At 38.4% G+C, this 21,928-nt stretch overlaps 1 long non-coding RNA gene across 2 annotated transcripts; it reads left to right on the forward strand.

Moving 5' to 3' along the window:
• The first annotated feature begins 462 nt into the window (after positions 1 to 462).
• On the forward strand, positions 463 to 21,397 carry LOC121075347. Of its 2 annotated transcripts, XR_005822920.1 has the most exons (4): positions 463 to 560; positions 1,745 to 1,853; positions 21,062 to 21,132; positions 21,291 to 21,397. It is a non-coding gene; the product is annotated as an uncharacterized LOC121075347 (long non-coding RNA). The 2 variants fall into 2 exon arrangements; XR_005822919.1 differs by lacking the exons at positions 21,062 to 21,132; positions 21,291 to 21,397 and adding an exon at positions 2,396 to 2,720.
• The last annotated feature ends 531 nt before the right edge of the window (positions 21,398 to 21,928 follow it).

The following is a 21,928-nucleotide window of genomic DNA, read 5'->3' on the forward strand; positions in this document are numbered from 1 at the left end:
AGGAGGAGTAGCAATATAGCTTTTAGTAGGAGAAAGGTATATGAAAATCTGCCAATGTTCTTAGCTATTTAACCATCATGCCCTTGTTTCTTTTAATCTCGCTAGAAGTTAAAAGCATGAGTAAATCATGTATTATTCTGAAAGGATTAACACCTTACCAATTAACAGTTTTAACAATAAATTTAACAGGTGTTGTTATATAGATACAGACCAAGAGAATAACTTTGTTTTCCTAGACACGTAGGAGTGATGAGACTTGTGAAAGCATGGATGAAATCTTAGTGCCCTGGAAGTCAATGACAGAACTTCCTAGTGTGCCAGTACTCGGACTTTTGAACAAATTAAGTGCCCAAGTCCCAGTATGCATACGTTAGTTTTTTTTGTTTGTTTGTTTGTTTGTTTTTTTTAGTAAATATCATAGAACCTCTGAGCTGAAATGTAATCTTTTTTTCTCTTTCATTTCAGGAGGTGATATATAAGTAAATCTGAGAACTGGAGATGATGATGCCAGACAGAATATTAATAAAATCTCCTTACTCCTGCTTCTAACATATCTCGGGGTGAGTCTTCGCAACCAGGCAGACCAGCTAAAATCTCATATATATCGCTCTGATCCCTCCCAGCCCTTGTTGCATCTCCAAAGACCGCTGGCTTCTCCCAGTATCTGGGTGTCTGGAAATGCTGCAGGCTCCCGGTGCCCAGTCCAGCACCACTCCCTCCTGCTCACCAGGCACTGTATTCCCAGAAGCTTCCTTCTGGTCGGGTTTGGTTGCTCCTTTGACCAGGAGAAATGCTCACCTTCCCAAAATGGGTACCTGACAATGGCAGTGACCTTTCAAAGGAACTTAATGCACAGAGTAGGAACAAATAGGTGCTATTGCTCACAGGAAACTGAAGCCTTTGCTTAAGCAAAAGGTGTTGTACAGCCTGTTTAATACTCATAATATTGATTTTTGAGAATAACTCTGAGGGAAGCTTGATGCACAACTTAACTTATGTGTTTTATAAAAAGGCTGAAAAATGCTTCTACATTTCTAGACTGTTTCCTTCCTCTGTTTTAGTGGCAGCAACAGTGATATGTTGCTCTGAAGTACCTTTGTTTGGGTGCAGAACCATATTTGAAATGACATCAAGCCATCCTTTAAATACACCAGCAAATAAAAGGGAATAAAATCCAATTTATGGATACAGATTCTAAAATTCCATATTCAGTGCTCTTTAAGTATTGCAATCCTATGTTCTTGAGATTCCTTACAGATATATTACAGATTTAGAACTGAGTAAAGGTGAACTTTATTATATAGGTTCATTACCATGGTATTTCATTGGTTTGGGCTTGTGATTAATGGCTTGTTCATTTATACTTTAAGACTGGAAGAACATGATCATATAAATAGTCCTACTGAAGTTAACAGGGCTGTTCATTGAGGGAAAATGCCATTCAGGAGAACACTTAAGTGTATGCATAGCTCTAAGCATATGTTTAAGTTCAAATTAAGTCAATCTATTTGGTTTTAAGAGGACTTGACTGTGCTTATGTCCCTTGAAACATTTATACTCATATATATATAGGGTAGCAGCTGAAGTAGCCTTGGGATGTCATTAAATGTCTTAAAAACAATAGTCTTTCTAAGCACTCATGACCATTAGGTAAGAGAACTGCTAGTAGTTCTGGCAGCCAGATTCAGGCCCTAAAAGCTCTGTGGTCTGACATGTTTATCAAACGTATTTATGTATTATACAGAAGTAAAGAAGATAATTTAGCTGCGTACCAGTTGCACACAAACTACTCCCTACTGCCAAATGTTACAGACAAGAAGTTGCCAGGAAAACAGTGCATCTCAAGAATGGAGGTAAGAGAAGGAATTTCTCTCTCTTATTTTTCTACTTAATTATTTAAAACAAAAACAGTGGCTTTGTTCTGGGAATTATTTTCCTTGGGCTATTTAGGACTCTTGTCAGACTGATAAAGACTGTACGTTATGGGAGAATGGAGAATACCGTTGTGGTTACCATTTGCTGTAGTGGGGCAAGCACAGTGTGATGAAGGGACATTGCTGACACAGTAGCCACTTTGCTACATATCCCTTACAGCAAAAAGCTGTGCTGTATAAGGGTAATTTGAATACAAAAGTTAATTTATTATATTTTTGTAACAAAGACATAAAATGTCCTAATTACAAAAGATTAATACAGAACTAACAAGAACGTTGTACATTATTAAATGAGGATATAGAGGTTGAAAGAATTTTTTTGCTCTATACACATAGGACACTGTATATACAAAGCCAACTGTTAAAGTAAGAATTCGAAGTGTAAATCTCAAGGTCTTTCTTATAGCTAATCTATTAAGAAATGCAAAGTAAACAGCATGCTTAATCCCCCTGCTTTTTAGGTATATCTATGGGTTACTTGGCAGCACAAAGTGACGGCAAGCTCCACAGAGCATCGTTTCCCTGATTGCAATGAAATTATCCCACAATTTTTCTCCCCTTGATTTCCAAAATAATTTTTACAAAAGAAATTTTTTATGTCTCTGCAGCTGCCACTCTCTACAATCTAAAGGATACTGCTACTGACCCACTTGTGTCTATAGTCCAGTTCATACCACAAATTGAACGAAAACCTACTGACTTCCATGTTGTAAGGGGTTTCATTCATATCAAAGAAGTGCTATAGTTCCTTTGACCTTATGATCCTTTTATCTAAAGTAACAAAAATGAATAAAAGTACAGAAACGATGATTGATCAAATCTGCACCTTTAATATTTAAGCAACCATTTTTGGACATCGTTTTACTGTACTTTTGACGATGATTTCTTAAAACTAGAGACAGGGAATGCAAGCATAGAATGCATGAGTTTTTCCTTGTCATTTCCCAGCTATAGTCTGAACTCTGCTATATAACACTCATTTGCTTCTGTCTTGAATAACTAAATTCTCATTTGCATAAATGGGATAATCCAACATTTTCTTTAAGTTATTTCTTCCAGATAGATGCATAAAAGCAGCAGATTCATATCACCATGTTTTTTTTGCTGGACACAAAACGGTGCAATTCCGAAGAAATTCTGTTGTGCCTCTTTTTTTTTTTTTTTTTTTTTTTTTAAGAAATGGATGGTTATGCATGACTTGAAAACAGCGAAAGTCCTTACCTTTCTGTTGGTACTGAGATCCAGTACAATGGGTAAATGTTGATTAAATGCCAGTTACACCACACTGGGCAGTGCTTTAATCAGTTTTTTTTCTATACGTTCTGAAATGAGATGCACACTTTGAATTAAAAGCTTTGGGAAAAAAAATTAAAAAAAATAATAAAAAAAGACAGTAGTGCTCTAGTCAACAGGATGCAGAAAAATACCAGAAGTCTCATTCAAACATTTGTACAGCAAAGCTATGTAGGGCTTACAAAAATAGAATGTCAAAGATGCAAGCTTTTAACGTTGCTGTTCTGTTTCAGTGAGTGGACATAAACATGACCTTTATGAGGTTTTGTGTTTGCCACTCGATCATCCAACATAAAACCTATTTAGTTTATAATTAGAAATATATTCTGTTCCATTCTCCAAATTCCAGCTTGTACTCTGGAAGTCAAGGTGCAAACTTTCTATCCCACACATTGACAACAGAAATGAAAGCTCTATGTCAAATTAGGCCCAAATTAACACCTCAAGAACTTCAGATTCTTCAATGTCCCTGCACGAGACTAAGACTTACTAAACAGCTTGGATGATGGTGGTGCAAAGGAAGTAACTTCCATCTCACTCTTTTATCTCTGAGCTGGTTCTCTGGAGCCGAGAACAATTAAAATATTTTCTGTCACAACAGTCAGCCAAATAATGTCATTGATGTATGAAAAGAACACAGAGCATTTAAGAGGGTGGTGTTCTCATATGATCATTTTCTATCTGGAACCAAAATCTGGCTTGCAGTGGATATCCTTTATTCTCCATACAGAAAATTTTCATGGAGCTGGTGTAAGGGTGCTATGAGCAAGGTATCCCTGGATGTTTGGTTATGTCTAGAAAAATAGAAATTAGCTTCAGTCCACTAGCAGCACACCAGTAAGTATAGTTTACTAATAATAAACCTGAAAATAGACTCTGATATATACAAGTTAGGCAAGTGCCATTTGCAACCCTTTGATCAAACAGTATTCTGTATGCATGTTCACTACTGTCAAATAGCTCAGAGTTTTTGTGGTCTAGTTTCACAGCAAAAAGATGTAGACACTTGCTTTGGAACAGCACCTAGCTTACTGTTTGTCACTTTTTACCAGATCATTTGAATAAGATCTGGAAAGCAAAATGTAACAGTTTTTGTTTGTTTGTTTTGCCTTTTTTTTTTTTTTTAATTTAAAGTTTACAGAAAGAAAGATTAGTGTGTGAGTCTTTTGAGTATTCTTATCAATTTCTTCTGTTTTGAGTTCTTCCTTGAATCAAAATTAATTCCTCTGAATGGAGATTTCCTCTCCAAGTTGGCATTTAGAGAAGCATTTCTCTAGTTGCAGCTTAGCGTGGATGCTCAGGAATAACAGAAACTTTTAAATTATGGAACTAATTATCTACTTACAGCTGATCAAACACTTTGCACTTCTAGCTGTGAGTGCAACTCACCACATCTGTTGGCCTCTCCCTGGGTAAGTCTACGCTGCAGTTGCTGTTGTGAATGTTACAGAGTAGAGACACACCAAAGGCAGCATTAAACTAACCAGCCTTAGATTTGTTAGCGTGTCAGCACAAAGCTTCATGGTGGCTTCTTGCCTGGACCCATTCCCAGCTGCTTCCCGGGTGCTGGAGCCAACAAGGAGTTTGGGGGTGCCACAGCTGGGCAGCCGCAACAGCTCTCACTGGTGCTGCTCTGTCCCTCACAAACTCTTTCCTCTGCTGTCTGTTTTTTGGTTACTTTGGTTATACTAAAAGCTGACTGGAGCTACAGATGGCACTTAATACTCTTAGAGGGCAAGGGGATGATGACAGCGAGTTGGCACAACATCAAATCCAAGCAGGGAAAGAGGCCAAGCAGTCCATGAAGTAGTTTGTCCCTCCATTAAAAAGTTTGAGTGTCCCTGGGTCATAGCTATGAGAAAGGGGAAATTTGTTTAGACAGGTACAGTGTTCTCTTGAGTACCTTACATTGTGAGTATTATTTAATATTCAAAATATCCTTCCCTCCCTCACTTAGATCATCAGGACTCACAGAGTTGCAGAATATAAACACAATTAATGCACAATGTATTTTTCCTTACCTGACATATGGATGGCCTTTATGAACAGTCTTTCATACAGGCTTTTGGACAGTATGAATAATCTTTCGGTGAAAATATATATTCCACGTTCAGGAGTGTAAACATTGTCGTCCAGACGCCTTGGGAAACCCTCCACTAGTATTTTCTGTACAATCGCTAACTTGTGCTGTGTGTTCAGCCTTACCTATGCATAATAATAGCACAAGAAAGGCACGTGACGTTCCATTATATGTTTGTGTATAATAACAGCGCTAGAAAGACATATGATACTCCATATTCTCTTTGCAAGCAGAAGGGAAGAAGCAGTTGAGTCTTTTTTGTTCAGAAACATGCTGTTCTTCGCCTATCCTGATCAGCAATTGTCAGCCCATTGTTTAAATTTCCCTTGTACTGGTCCTGTTTGCAGTGCATAACAGCTTGCTTTCTCTGACTAACAAAAAGCTTCTTTTTATTATTATTTTTCCTCCACTGAATGAAAGAATAAGGCCAAGCAATTTCTGATTTAACCTCCTGCTGCTGACTTTTCAAATTTTAAAGTGTTAACAAAAGGGACTGCACGTTTTCAGTGCTGAAAGCTCTGACTACAATGGCACAAATTTATAAAAATCAAACACAGGCAGAGAATAGCAGGTTAGAGATATGTGACTCTCTTAAACTGCTGGCCTCCTATACTGGAAATTGAACTTTCTCAGGAAAGCAAGCTGTAAAAAAGAGACTGTTCAGCCAAGTCTGAGTCCGTGTCCATTGTTGATAGATTTAGTTAACCTGCAAGGGAACAACAGTATTGACATATATCACTTTGAAAAATGCCAGCTGAATGAGATATTTTTGTTTCCTGGGTTACACGCTGAAGCCATGTCATTTGTTCTGAATTTTTTCTGTCCCCACTAACACACTGTTCCTATATTTTATGATTACGTATTCACTTTCTGAACTACCCTGGAGTTATTGATTAGATTTTTTTTATTATTATTATTTTTTTGTGTACATGAGTGTTTCAAGCAGGCTACACGAAACTCTCATATTTGTTTCCATTTACATAAGTGTTTAGATGAGAAATATAATTAGATGAGTTAAATTCTTCTCATAAAGAGCCTTAAGCCTGGCAAACAATTTTTGGTGGGAAGACTTCTGGTTCCATAGCTTTCCTCGGCTGACATCACACATGAGAAAGTGTTGCCCCCAAAGGAGAAAACTAATGAGATTAGTTACATTTGGGTGTTGCCTCAGTGAGTTTTTCCTAAGAATTAATCACTGCCTGGTCCTATGCCTTCTGAGTCTCCCTCCTGGAAGGGTAGTGAATATTAAGGGAAAGAACCTTTAAGTTTTTTAAGTCTTCAGTAAAACTATGGATGCAGCTGCCTGCTGAGGCACCTCGCAATGCAGTCAGATCTGGGATTTTAAGATTCGGATCTCTTAAGATTTAGAACATGATCAGAAAACCAGAATGGAATGGACAGTGTCACCACTGCTTCTACTTAGAGCTTGTTTGGTGAGAAGGGTCAGGATCAGGCTTGTCAAGAAATGTTGATGAGAACAAAGCTTTTACAACACAGATGTTCTCTTTTTCTTTCCTTCTTTTCTTCCATCCCCTACCCATGTAGGAAGCGGAGGTCTGTGTGGACAAAACCTGCACTCACAGCTGTTTGCTGACACCCCTTCAAATTTGTGTGCACAAGGCAGAAATACTTGAATAATTCATACTGGTAGGGCTCAGGGTGCTGGTTAGAGCTGACTTCTGGATACTTCCTTCCTGCGAAAGCCATCGCTTGTTATTTAGAGAGGGAGCTGATAGTGTTGCTAGCAGTTCGGAGCAGCTTTGCTCCCAGGCCAGTGCCAGAAAGCAGATGTGTGATGTGCCATATCCTTAACAGATGGACATGCCATATGCCATTAAAAGTGCTTATCCAATTTTCTCTCACATTGTGGGTGAACAGCATCAAAACCTTAACAGGCAAAAAAAAAAAAAAAAAAAAAAAAGCATTAGTTCCCTGGGGAGGTGAGTAACTCAAAGGAAGATTTCCCAAGTGTCTTCCAGAGTTTTCCTCAGTGTTGAACACTTGTGTGCCTTTCAAGGGTCTGCATGCCTGAGAGTTTGCTGTCCCCATGTTCCTGGCTGTGGGAAGTGTCCTCTCCGACTCACAGTCCTGGGATTACACTAATGCACGTCCAAGTCTGAGCTAATTTACTTTGCCTTTCCCAAGGCAGGCCTGGAGCCAGGCTCACATAGTCATGGGGCATCTGGAATGACTTGGCGTACACTGTAGCTCCCATCTTCAGAGAGCAAAGGCAAAGCTTGTACAAATGAACATGGACGTGTAGCTGCACTCCAACTTTCTTACTGGATGGAGTAGAGCAATGTTCAATGGCCCAAGAACAGCTACAGACACAATTTCTGTGTTGGTTAGGTACCCAGCTTGGATGAGACACTTCCAGGCCATACTCCAGAAGGATATAGGTACTGGGGTACTGGACCACTCCAGTGTTTTAGGCTTATATAGTTTTAGACCCATGAATAATGCTATGGCATTGTGTGGTTAAGTCATTTGGTGGACTATTGTGTAGGCTCTTTTTAATTCTGAGGAGGAAAAATTATTGTCATACCACTATTTGCTTGTAGTCCTAAACAACAAAGCTGAGATGATATAGGTTTTATCTTTTTAGGGTACGATATGCATCACATAAGGAACTAAACATAGGAAGTAGTATCACTCTGCCAACTCTGGGCTGAAAATGTTTATAATGCAAAAAAGTTGGAATTATACTGAGAGAAATAACTTTTATAAAATGCCTTGTGCTTAGGCGACTAGCTTCCTATGAGGAGCATACAGTTTTAATAGAAATGTGCCAGAGCAAGGCTGTTTTAAGGCTGACTGGTATACTGGTTTTGGTTTCCCTCTCTCTCTGTAAACTTGCTTTATTCAAGTGAATGACTGTGCTTGGCTGCCTGGTATTTTAGGTGGAGGTGGTACAAAATGGGAGTTGAGGGGAAAGGGTGTGTTGAAAGTCTTCATAGGTAACATTTTTTCAGACCTCCAGCAGCTCCTGCAGGTGGCTGTGTTTCTACCCCAGGTTATTCAGAACGCCTGATGCTGGAGGATTAGGATGAATGGTTTCGATTTGGAGAGTCTGCAGCATAATGAGAGACAATGGCCACAATAAAACCTACATAGATTGAATAATGCAGAGTCAATACACGAATGGAAGTGTGTGACAGGGGTTGCTATGGCATCTCCCTTATTTAATAAAGGAATAAATAAAGGAATGGAAATCTCCATAAATGGTCTGAGCACAAATGAGAACTGCTCCTAACTGTTCTAATATATGCAGTAACATTTTTGAAAAATTAATTATCTTCTTCCTTAAACAAGAATGTTATGTTTTGATCTTGGTTAAAATTACTTTAATTTGTCTAAATCTATGCCAATTCCAGTTGAACTGTCACCAAAGCTTCACTTAGGGAGTAGGAAAATTATGAATACAGAGGTTTGTATGAGTGTTTTGTTCAAATGCTTTCTGCCATTGTGTGCTGGAAGAGTAAGAGGACAAACATAAATACACCCCAAAACAAAGTTCCTTGGAGGATATGGGACCTAAATCTGCAAGAACGTGAGCCCTTAGTTTTATTACCAGTCTTGACAAAGAAGGGACAGTGACAGGATTTACTCTACATCATTGGAGCTGAAAGCAGTGCTGGCAGTTCACCTCTGAACCCCAAACCGATTCCCTAGCCAGGATGTTCCTGAGCTACAACACCCACGCTCAGATTCCAGATCACATTCTTGTGTGCTTAAAATTGGGTTCTCTAAGGAATTAACAGGATTACACAACTTGGGTGTGGAGAGATGAAAGGACAAGTAAGTTACATGCAATGAATAATTAATCCATGGAGTTAATATCTGGTTTTGCTTGTCAAACATTGATCTTCTCAATTTAACCTTACAAGCACTTGATAATATCACACACGTTTGAATAGTTGTGCCCGATTTGAGACTTTCAGAGTATGTTGTTTAATTTTGTGCTGTTATTCAAATAGCTTTTTTCTTTATCTTGAATAGGACAGTGCTGAAGTTGTGCATCACATCTTGTAGGTGTTCAGATACGGAATTTATTGTCCACAAATATTTTCTCAGTCACATTTCTTATTGATAAAATCTCAGTTGTTCTAAAAGTTTCATGCAAATGAACATCAAAGGGGCATATTCTGGCAAAAAGTAATACGAAGAACATGTGGGTGAAACTTCTTAAAACGTGTTTCTCTTTCATTTCAAGATTGAGTAAAGGTTTCTCTGTGCTTGAGCATTTGTTACCCCTTAAATTTATAACACCCCCACATCTCCTACTGTTCCTAGAGAGTGTGTCAACCTTTAAATGAATAATTTAGAGCTAACTTAACTTTCCTGAGAACCGGTCTAATGAATAGATGTAAATGATGCCCACTAGTTATCACATTCCAGGGTACTTGGTGAATACATTATCTTTTTTTTTTTTTTTTTCCCTGTTTTCCCTGCATGAAACAGTCCTCATTTGTGGAAATATGTTTGCTAGTAAAAATTATCCTTCAAATAATGTATGCTAACCAAGTAGTATGTTTTGTGCAAGAGGCCTTCACTCACCTGAGTCACAGGTGAGTTTGTACTTCCAACAACAACAAAGCAAATACCAGAGGACAAATGATGAATGTTTGCTTAGGAGAAAATATCTTTGTTTGATTGCCAAATGAGGCATTTTTGTGGGCCTGATTTAAAGCCTGCCACTAATCTGAAAGTCCTTACATGGGTCAGGCAGCTGACAAACAGCTTTTCCCCCAGATTTTTGTGAAAAGAGCAAACAGCTTATGGGAATATTTGAAAATAGTCAAAAGTAACAGGTATAGACAAACAAAAATCATTTGAGTTGCTCCATATTTCCTGCTATTTGTCTTAGTTACAACACAGAAAAATAGAGCAAATACATACGAAATACTTAATCTCATGAACCATGGCCCATGGTTGTAATGCAAGGAGGTTGTGGGGCACACGCTGCACAAACAAACCTCCAGAAGCTTAATAAGGGGATTGCAGGTTTAGTTACTTACAGGCGGTGAATTGCTGATGTTAATTAAAAGTATAAATAATTTGCAACAAGAGAAGGAATGGGACTGGGAAAATTATTTGTCCACGTATTGATTGTAAGTGCATTTTTCAAATTCCTCGTGATAAGTCCCACTGGTAGTAAAAAATTGGGGCCAGATCATTAGCTGAAAAGTCAGTAGCATTTGCACTGAATTCAGAAGGACTGAACAGGTTTGCCTCACCAGTAGCTCTGCTCTGTAAATCAACAAGCAAAATTTGACAGCTGAGTATTTTATTCTCTCTGTTTATATTTACTATATAAACTATACATGAAAATGTTTGCACTTATTCTCTTCCTTGGACTTGCATATCATGCTACCCTATCCATGTTTCTTTGGCATCATGTCACTTTTCAACCAGAATGTATTTTAAAATTTAACAAGAAGCCAAAATATGCTTATTAATTTCTTTTCATTTGCCCTTTAGGCTTTTTTTTTTTTTTTTTTTTTTTTTTTTTTTCCCATTTAGCATGAAGACATTTAAACATTTTGACCAAAAATATATAGTAGAAAGGTTTGTACAGCAGGAAAGTTTATGGCCACCCTCTTTTGCAAAGGGATTTCACATGCACCTCAGGAAAGGACAAATAAACAACTGTGTTCACTACAATATCACTTCATGCAACTTTCTCTTGCCACTAGTTAGGCCTTAGTACACTTAGAAGGTTGCTCTTCTAATTTGAACTGTGTGAGACTTTGGCTGGAGGCTACTTCTGTGTCCCAGTGATAAAAGAAGACATAAAACAAGCTGGTGCCTGATCATTCTCCCTGGCTGTCAGTGAATCATGTTTAATAGCATCTCCATTGCAGTTTTGGCCAATTTGCTTGCAATGGCATCCTTTTCCATGGGCTTACTGCTCAGCAGGCCCTGAAGCAATCTATGAATAACTTCCCAACAGATGCTGTTTATGAATTGAAGCAAATGGCTTCCCTGTTTCTCTTTTTTCTCACTTCAATAATTTTCAGTTACATTACGATGAATATTTATAGTCCTATAGCAGTGCATAAAAATGGGAACAAGCAGACCTGTGCATTGTTTCATACGTGAATGCTGTTCTAATGGGTTTTGGCTCAATGGTTTTAATAATGTTGTGTTGATGGACTGAAAAGAGAATGCAAATTGTAGATCAGTCACTTCCATTCACTGTTTTAGCAGACTGGGCATTGACGGAAGACTATATTAGGAGCATGTATAGTGCACCTTATCTTCTGGAAATAATACACCCTCCTAATACAAGCCTACAATACCTTTCTGCTCAGCTTTATTTCCTATGAGTGATTCCAAATACATTGCTAAACACAGGATCTTACACTACTGCAGCTTGTACTAGGTTTATCAGGCTCTGGCTAAAATGTCATGTGTTTTAGAACAAAATTAACATTTAGGGGTAGAAGGTAGCCAGTGTTACAAGTGTGTCATTTCTATGAATTGAGATGGAACAACTGATTTGTGATAAGCTGTCTTTCTTTAGCAGAACAGCACAAAATTCTTGTTCAATCCTAAAAAGGCCACTTTACAACATTTTATAATTTTGCAACAGCTCTTTAACGTTGTTTTGCCAAGAAAAGTGATGAGATTTACAACTGTATGTGTTTATTGAGTTTTTTCCAAGGGAAATGTTCTCAACACTGCTCCATTCATCTTCAAATGTCTGATCCGCTTGTCATTTCTATTAAACAATGGAGGCTAAAGAAATAATGCTTTTACTATCACAGTAATTCCAAGATTATTAAACCCATTAAATTACTGGATACACTTGTACAAATATATTGTGCAGACATATATACTACATGCTAATGTATATTTAAATACAGAACGTGTTAAATCATTCAATTTTCCATTGCTTTATAGTAAATTCATTTATACTGTAAAAGAAATAGGAAATATGAATGACCACATGCACTATTCATACTGCACATCCTTAATACAACATTTTATTCCCTGGTACTGAATGTGGAAGCAGGAAACAATCTGACCAATTTCTTGTATCCTAATGAGACGGCACTCATGTATTACAACTGTTAAAATCTGTCGTAAATAGGGTGCACTGAATAAATACGACTGTTGGGCCTATTAAACTCAGACTGTGTGGTTTCATCACTGTGGGCTCCCCATAAATGAATAAAAAGCATATACCATGTTAACTTATATTGTCAATTGCCATCTTAGGAAAGTAAACTAAGACATGCACTCTGTCCTGAGTTCTAGGCCATTAAGTAGCAAAATAAACTTCTACTTCTTTAATGTTCTGAAGTCTCTTCTAAAAGGCACATAAAATGGAAGGTTGGCATTTCTAATTCACAGGATAATGTGACGTTTGAAAATGTGTATTTGTTCCATTTCTCATCAAATCAATAACCTGGCACGCTGGATTACTGAGATGGTGGGATTTGGCCATCAGGGTGAGGTCTGGCTCCCCACACTGGGTGGTGGGCTCGTGCTCTTGGCCAGCAGGAGCATTTGGCTACAGCCTTCCCTTTCCAGCTCCTGACCCACTCTTCTCTTCTTCTCTAGGCTGTGCCATCTGCTACAATTGCTGTATAAGCTCTTGGCACTTCTTTTCTGCTCCTTTTCCGCCAGGAGAGTACAGTGTACCTGTGTCTTTCTCACACCTTTGTGATGCTTTTTCTGGCCTCCTGTAAGTGAAGTCCTACATACTGTATAGAATCATAAACGAGTCCTTCCCTTGAGACTAGATCAAATTAAGAAAGGCAACAAAACCACAGTGACAGAAAGGCCTAATTTGAAATTTTCAGCATCTTTTAAGAGTGAAAAAAATACATTTAAGTGTTGAGCAGATATTCAGAAAAATGTCTTCTCCCTGTCAGTCATACACAATGCTTCTTTATTTAATTATTCCATATAACTTATCTTCACAGTTCCTTCTACAACTCATTTCCACAGCTCCCTGCTTCTTGGACAGGTTATTGATCTAATGTGTATAGTGAAGGTTTTTTGAAGGCAGTCTTTTAATAATAACCACCTATGCACAAAATCAAGGAGCTCTTTAATGTAGGCAGTGGTAGAAATTTGATCAATGTGGGCATTACAGCATTAGGCTTTAAATTAATTGTTTCAGCTTAGAATTTTGGTCGCTTTGACATCACTTCAATATCTGGTCTTTTCAGAATTTTATCATGTAGGAAACATTATCTTCATATATCACCATCAGCTAAGAAATTTTGCTGGAGAAGGAAGCAAAGTAAGTGGTGTGAACAATTTTCCACTGGAAGTTGGCAACTGAACTAGATACTAGCCCTAGTTTCCAGCTCCCACAACAGTGATTTAATACCTCAAAAATCCACAGAGAAAGCAGCGAAAAAGCTCTGTCCAAAACATTTGGCAAAAAAAGCTTATAATGTGTTACAGAAGCATCACTCAAATGGGCAGTGGGATACAGAGGTTAGCTATGCTTAAAACAGAGATTGGGTCTACATCTGAGATATGTTTGATGTGTGTTTTTTGTTTGTTTGTTTGTTTGTTTGTTTTTTCATTTTACCAGAGATTTTGAATGCTGAGGACTATTGCCATTAGTTAAATCTTCATTAAAAAAACAAGTGTCGTTTTTTTTTAACCACTGGACTAAGATCAATGCTCTAGACCCAATACTCCTTCTTTGTTAACCTCAATTAGGAGGGGTAAATAGATGCTTTCTCAGGTTAAACACAAAGAATTGATTTTTTTTCAAAACAAACACCTGAAGCAACATCTAGACAGTGAACTGTCAGGGTCACGCACGAGCACGTTTCAGATCACACACTGGTCAGCCTCACGCTGGTCCTTGGGGACCATTGCTGCTGGCTGCAAACACCCTTCAGTAATGGTAATAATGGAGCAGGCAGTGAGTCTGCAGAGATGCAAGGGAGACAAGTGTTCTTTCCAGGAGGAGAAAATGTGTATACAAATGCATATATATTCCTTCAAAGGCGTTTAATGGTTCGCATGTAGTTGTGAACAGTTCTAAAGCTTAGTGTTTCTAATGAGTTGTTTATTACTGTGGACCTTCAATTTGCTACCCACTAGCAAGCTATAAATATTGGTCCTCTATAAATTATTAATAAAATCAACATCTTTTATCACTTTCTTTCCTGACATAAACTGTTTTGAGCTTTAAGTCCTACAGATGCTTTTAAACCTCCCCACCCTTGTACACATGAAGGAAATATTTGCTTTTATGCAATTGTGGAAGTGATTTTCCTGTGGCCAGAGTAAATTTCCTCTGACTTTTTACAGTGGATACCAGTAACCAAAGTGGCTTTGTTATTGCCTAACAAAAGGCTAGCATGCTTTACCTTTAAAAAAACGTATCTTTCCTATCATCCTGTTCATCTCAGACCTCTTTTGTGATATAGTTAATTATTTTTCTCATAGACATAATAAACCCCGTTAGTACTAAACAGAGAGATTCAGATCAAGGGCTCACAAAGACTTGATTCTCAATGTTAACATTATCATGTGAGCAGGAGTTTATCAATTTGGGATTAAAAAGTTGTCACCAAAAATGTTTTAGGGCCGTGATTCATAGTCAAACCAAAATATTAGAATGTTTATTTTATTCCATAGAAAAAGCAGATGTCTTTATCTTAAATCTATGGGAATTATGCTGGAAAATAAAAAGGTGTATGTCTTTAACAAAGCTAAATTTGAACCATAACATGTGATCATTTCACCTCTTTTTTTTTTTTTTCTTTTTTTTCCTTTCTCAGTGTGACGTTACTCAGATAAAAATAGCAGGATAATATCACAGATATTCTTTTACACCAATCACCAGTTATTGCTTATCCAAATGATGTTTTAATACAAACACACAACTGATTATTCTGGTTTATTGCTGTCAAAATTTTGTTTCAGATTTAATAAATGGAGAAGTGTGAGCAGATGTGTCATTGACAGCTTGCTTCCTTCTCTGAGCCCCATGGCAAGCCAGAGGATGTCAGTCACATCTGCATTTTTAGAATATCTAATTCTGCTCCTTTTTCACCCAGTCTGGCACTCCCCAGTCGGCTGTTAGGGCTGGTGCAAAGGGGCTGTGGTTGTGCATGGGATCTGGAAAGCTACCACAAGCCTGGAGCTGTGCAAGCAGTCAGCACCCATCGCTACCTCCTGGCACTGCAGGTATCTCACTGGCTTCTTGGAGAGCATTGGGAAAACTCATTTTTCCAGCCACAGATGATCCCTGAAAACCTTAGCTATGTCTGCATTTATCCCATTTATTTTCATGGTATTTGACATCATACTGCACCGTCTCTGACTGCTGCACAACTGTGGTTACAGACCCAGCTGTGCTCTGGTAAAGCCCATGTTAAGACTGGTTGCCAAAATTATATCTGCAGCTCCTGGGATGTCTCGGCCATCAGAGAAAAGGCATTTCTTATCTGGTAGGGGCATTTCAAGGGCTATTGCAGTGTGGTGGAGGAGTTGGACAGGAAAGTCAGCTAGATCCTAATGAGGATCTCATAATCTGATGAAATGGGTAGCTGATGTTTCTGGGAACGAGGTTGAGAGAAATCCCAAGGAAGAAACTGTACTGCTATAATAACAGCTGAGGCTATAAAACACTGAAATAAATAAAACTTGTAAACATAAAGTGAAAAAAATAGTTCCTCAATTACAGTTTTTATGTGATTTATGTCTTTAATTTATTTAAATCAGTGACCCTTTGAATGCAGACACAAATTAGAAGTTCAGCAAAAATTTCAACTTGTATTCCAACAATGTAAGGAAATACAGAGTTTTTATTTTCTCTCCTCCTGTGGCTGCCTCTCCATGTTACATGAATCTATCTCAAAATGAAGCACAATGAGGAATCATCTTCCCAGAGGATTATTGATCTGTGATTTGGGTAGCAGGCTCAATACTCTATAAACACAGAAGTGAAAGAGACAATTTTCTCCCTCTCGCACCCAAATTTTTTGAGAGACTATTTGGTTTCAGTTACATAAATTCATGGCAGTTCTGTGACCAAATATATGCCACATATTACTTAGGGGATTTTTCAACAAACCAAGAATGAGTCAGTATCCTTGTATTAATCAGATGGTCATGGTTTGAAAGCTGCTGATATCCGTGTCACATGGCCCAAAGGGGTCCACAAACAGCAAGCCTGCTCTGCAAGTTACTGAAGGGATTTTTTATTTTATTTTATTTTTTTCTCCTTCCTATTGGTTACAGCGGGATTTGGTTCAAGCTCAATAAATTCAACAACAAATATCGGATCTTCAGCTGGTGTAAATTTCACACATTGCTACAAAAGCAGCCGCTGCCTTTCACGGTGGGAATTTTCCTGGTATCTTGAGTATACACATTGTGCAAGTGATGGACTGTCCACCTCTATAACTTTGAAAAAGATGTTTTGCTTTTTTCCATGCTTTCAATGCTAGTGTCCATACTCTGAGTAGTACTTTTCTCCTCCTTTTTATTCTCTTTGTTGTTGATCAGTAAAATGATTATTTGTACAGACATTTTCCAGAAATACATGACCAAATTATGCCTGCAGCATTTGAGAAAAATTTGGTCCATGTGCCAGGACAAGGCCAAAAATGCACAGCACAAGATGTGTTTGGTTTTCTTTTAGGAAATCATAGTATTTGCAACAATCTGGCCCTCCCTGCCAAAATAATCCAACCCTCTTTCAATATTTGCCAGGAAAGCTAGACCAATATATCAATCTTTAATTATAGAAAACCATGTCTGAGTACAGGAAAAAGGGAAGTTTTAATTTTCTTCAAGGCACTGATTTCTTTTGCAGCCTCTGAGAAGTCAATCAATCTGCTTGACCCTGTGGTGGCCACTTATTCGTAATATAGGTGATGCAGGAAGGGCTGATGGGGGCAAAGTTTATATGTGGGTTGTCCATGGCTTGAATGAAGTGCCTCTATGAGGGACTGACTTAATAAAAAGCCAGCTCACCTTTGCAGGCTTGGAATTGTGCAAAAACTACTCAGAAAAGCTCTCTTATTTTACACAGAAGTGATTCGTTCAACTCACAAGCATATTTCTTCCTTAGGAAGATATCTTTAGGATTAGGCTCTCTGAAGTGCAACAAAGACAAGTTGCACTTTCTAAAGGCTCTGACATATGTAAAAGCTTTTTCTGAAATTTGGCCATTTAAATTATTTTAAAAGTGTTTTTGTTAACAAATTGAGCCACAAATACGAGCTAATGGCATCCAAATATTTGTTTTTGCTCCACAGTGATTACCTTATTACATTATCTATGTCAAGGAAAAGCTCTCATGTTCATGATGCATATTTTCTGCACGTGATTCCCGATAGCTGTGCAGTTAGAGGCTTCTGAAGACCCATCCAGCTCCGCTCTCTGCTCTTCTGTGGTGGTCACAGAAATTTCTTCCTCTTCATGACAGGAAAAAGTAGAATGAAACTATGATGATTTCTGAAAGATGAGGATCAGTAGCTGCTACCTGTTGTACCCTGCCAAGGCATATGGCTTACGAGTGGCACCCTATTGGTCTGGGTGTATTTGATCTGCATCAGGCATTGATGCTCACTACATTTGTGTCTCATTGACAGGATTCCCTGACAGAGAAAGTATGCCAGGTTTTGCTGAGTCCTGGGAAGATAGATGATACCAGTTGTCCTGGTTCATCAGTACAATGTCAGGTCCAGAGGAGTACAAGCCAGAGGGATCCATGATCTATTCTTGGTAAAATCAAGCCCCACTCAACCTTTCTAAGGCAATTATGACTGAGTAGGTTGATTTTATACCAGGTCAGCTCTTTACATTTTGCAGGTGTGACTTAATACACGGACTTCAGAAGCTGAATTTGCAATACCATCTAACCGCAGCTCCAAGAAGAGTTTGTAATCCTCTCCCCCTGTGTCATCTCTATTGACCTCAAAATGAAACTCTCTTTTGCCATACTTTGTGGATTATGGAGCCCTCTAATGTCAGGAAGCTGCACTGGGTGAAATGTGTCCTCTCCTCTGAGTTCATTCAAGTTGTGGATACTGTCAGATTCATTACTCTGCTTTGAAACACAGGATAGCGTACTTTATGAATGAAAGACATGTATTATGTATGCTAGCACACTTCCAGATTGTGCTCCTGTTTACACTCTGAAATCTGCTGACTACAGTGGTACATAATCAGGACAGAGCTCATCATTGTTTCTTTAGGAAACTCATATTTTTCTTGTTAGAGATGTTTTTGCTGCAGTAGCGACATACGTAGCTCCATCAAGTTCTGATCAGAAAATGAAGTAAATAAGCAGTTGCATTACAATTTCTTTCTCGGAACAAATACAAAGCAGATTTCTGGAAACGTGCAGTAAGTTAAAGTTAGAAATGAAATCCTGCCAAACCCTTAAAGCTGGGCAAAATATGTTACCAAAAAAACCAAAAATACGAAAAGAGAGCCATGTCACTGAACCTCAGACATTGCCCGCTTGCTAAAAGCCAAAGTAATCTATATTAATGGAGAGCTTAGCATGTAGCAATGACAAAATCTGTATTAAATGGCATAAAAAGCCAGTCTAATTTTCCATGACCCTACATAAGCCTAGTAATACTCATTAGTGTCTACACAAATTTGTTAAACCTTCTTAGCATTGAGAAAACATGACTTCTTTCAATTTGGATTTGTTTGCAGCTAAAACTTTCAAACGCTATGGCTTTCACGAGGGTGACAATAACTTATATTTGAGGATTAAGGAAACACATTATATATTCCACATCTCAATCAAAGTAACTAAACATTGTGACCTACCACCTTTCCCAAAGCAATCAAATGGCAAATCTCTGCCCTTTAAAGTAAACAGTCTTTCCTGTAAGAGAACCATTTTGAATTTCATAATCAAGTGAAAAATTAGATGAACGCAAGTGGGGTTATGAGTTGATGCAGTTTGATTGTAACAAGAGGGCCATTAATAGTTATTAATGATAAGTGGGATAAACTGTCAGATATCATCCATGTGTAACTAGGTAGACATGAATTAACGATTAATAAAGGTGTCCTAAAGAAAAAGAATCCTTGGCTGAGATTTTAGTGAACTTGCAAGCTAGGAGAACAGCTACAATAAAATGCTGAAACAGGGCATATGTTTTAATTTTGGATATGTTCTATTTGAGTACAGACCCCATCAGCATGCAATGGCCTGCCATGGAAACAGCAAAGTTACAGATTTTGGAAGTCAGTCACATAGAAGTGCCCCTTTTCGCTCAGAAGCCTTTATCCACCCCTGACTAATTTCATTATGCTGCTCAAGCTGACATACTGATTAAAAGAAAGTCATTCCATTTACTGTTCCTTTTAATCATTATGTAAACATAATACGGAGTGCCTGGTACATTTGGTAAATATGAAGTAGATCAGTTATTACTCCTCAGGTGCTGATAGCACTATTGCACTTGGTTATCTCCAGTGTTATCAACACCCCATTCTGCCATATAGCAACTTCTCGAAATTTCAGCATAGTACACAAGAGGCCTTTGGGTATTTGCTTTTCTCTTTTTCAAATATACATAATCACTCAGTAATACCAGGATGGTTAAATTATCCGTACAGCCAAATAACTTTGAATTAGATTTCTTCCCTAACTACATCAATGCCCCATATGCCACTGATATCTGTAGAACTGAGACAACATTAATTTCCTCTGCTGGGGCCGTGTTCTGCACCCATCTCCAGGCTAAGGTGGCTCTGATGCACAAAGCCCCTCAGTAGCTCTTGCAGCTGCTCGCAGAGTACTTGCTGCTCTAGATGAAGAGACGTCCAAGTCTGCCCACGCTGGTGCCAGTCCTCTCCTATGTCAATGCTGTCACCCCTTACCGAAGAAGGACATTTTCAAATAACCTGCATGACACTGTTTTCAAAGCTAGTGAAGGCATTGCAACAGAAGGGTGGGATTTTCAAAGTGCTGATGTAGATCTCGTTCTTCTTAAGCAATGGGAGCTTCACTATTGATTTCTGTGAGAGTGGAATTGGTGTACAGCTTTCCAAACCTCTTCCCTGCAAAAAAATTGCAGAACGTATTTTAAACTTGAGGGATGATGTAATGTGGATAAGCGAAGCCAAGCTGGAACACTGATGGGCCTCCTTCTTCCTTTTATCCCTCTTTTGGCCATGCAGAGCCACTTCTTTTCTTGCATTGGCACTGGCAATATCTGAACCTGCAAACATAAGGAAATCAGTGAATAGGGTGCACAGAGATGGGAGGGGAAGGTATAGCACAGACAGCAGTTTACCAGCATGTAGCTGATCCTTTCCCTCATTTCCACACAAATATGGAGCCATGCTCTGCTGTCTTGCAGGGGTACCACACAGAAAGATATATGTCTAATTCCTGGTTAACTCTACTAAAAAGGATGTTATGTCATTCTGCAAGAAACAGTCTCCAAACTCTCTTGGGTAGGGGTTTTGAAAATCTCTAACTTGCAAATTATTTGTTTTCAGGCAATTCCTGTCATCTTTATTATTACAACTGCTATTACTATTATTGGCATTTTTGACCATAGTTGCTCATGCATTTTTCACAGAGTAAGGGTAAAACAGGAACCCAATTAATTTTTCCAATTCTAGTCTCACAACTATGAAAACAAACAAACAAACAAACAAACAAAAAAAACAGAGGTTGTCACCAGCCTGCCTATTATTTTGTTTGCTGCATAGTCCTTTCCCTCCTGAACAGTTGCAACAAGATGAGCTTATATGTTGTCATTTCTCTTTGTTTTCTCTTTGCAAGATGCTGATGGCTCGTTGCAGACTGGAGAAGGCTCCCGGCATGGCAGCTGTCTGGACAAACTGCAGGAGCAGGTTTGCTGGGACTAAAACCTTCCAGAGACACGGGTTTAATACTGTTTGCATGGCTTTCCCTCTTCGGTTTGCAATCACTCTGACTTCAAAGAAGTGTTTTACGGGTTCCTACAGTCAGAACATTGCAGAAAAAACTATTCGTTCATTCTTTCCTTCAGCTACTCCCAGGAACAGCCTGACAACAGTTGGTAAAGGGGAGGCGTTTTACCCTTCTGAGTCCCTTAAAGCAGCAATATCTTGCAAGACTGGAGGACAATTATAGGTGCCATGATTTTTTTGCTATCATCCTTCCTAGTTTGTCTATTCCAGTTTGATATAGTCTCACAGCTATGATTTTCTGTGGGCATAATTAATATTTTGCCTTCTGAATGCAGCAAGATGCATTTGCTAGTCTGTTTAGAGGCTGAGCCAAAATGCACTGTTTCTCACTTGGTAACATTTTAATATTCTCAGGGAACACTGATCTATTTGTTAAAATTTTGTTCAAATAGAACAGCAGCCAAAACCGATATGTGTCTTTTCACATGAATCTTTCCGATGTCCTTGTTTAAGGTATGAATTTTCTTCAGGGGCTGTTTATTTACTCTATTATTATTATTATTATTAAGGACATTGCAGATGGAGAAAAATAAAGGCAAGCAGGCAAACCTGTACATTGCTGAGATTCTCACCCTAATAGCTACATACAGTGAGGTGTAGAGTTTGCTGTGAGCATAAAAGTCTGGTCATGAACAATGACTGAACTCTCACTGTCTCCAGGAACATCAGCATCTCCTCCAGTGTCTCTCTCATAAGA

Source organism: Cygnus olor, chromosome 10, assembly GCF_009769625.2.
Source record: "Cygnus olor isolate bCygOlo1 chromosome 10, bCygOlo1.pri.v2, whole genome shotgun sequence".
In the NCBI taxonomy this organism is placed as follows: Eukaryota; Metazoa; Chordata; class Aves; order Anseriformes; family Anatidae; genus Cygnus; species Cygnus olor.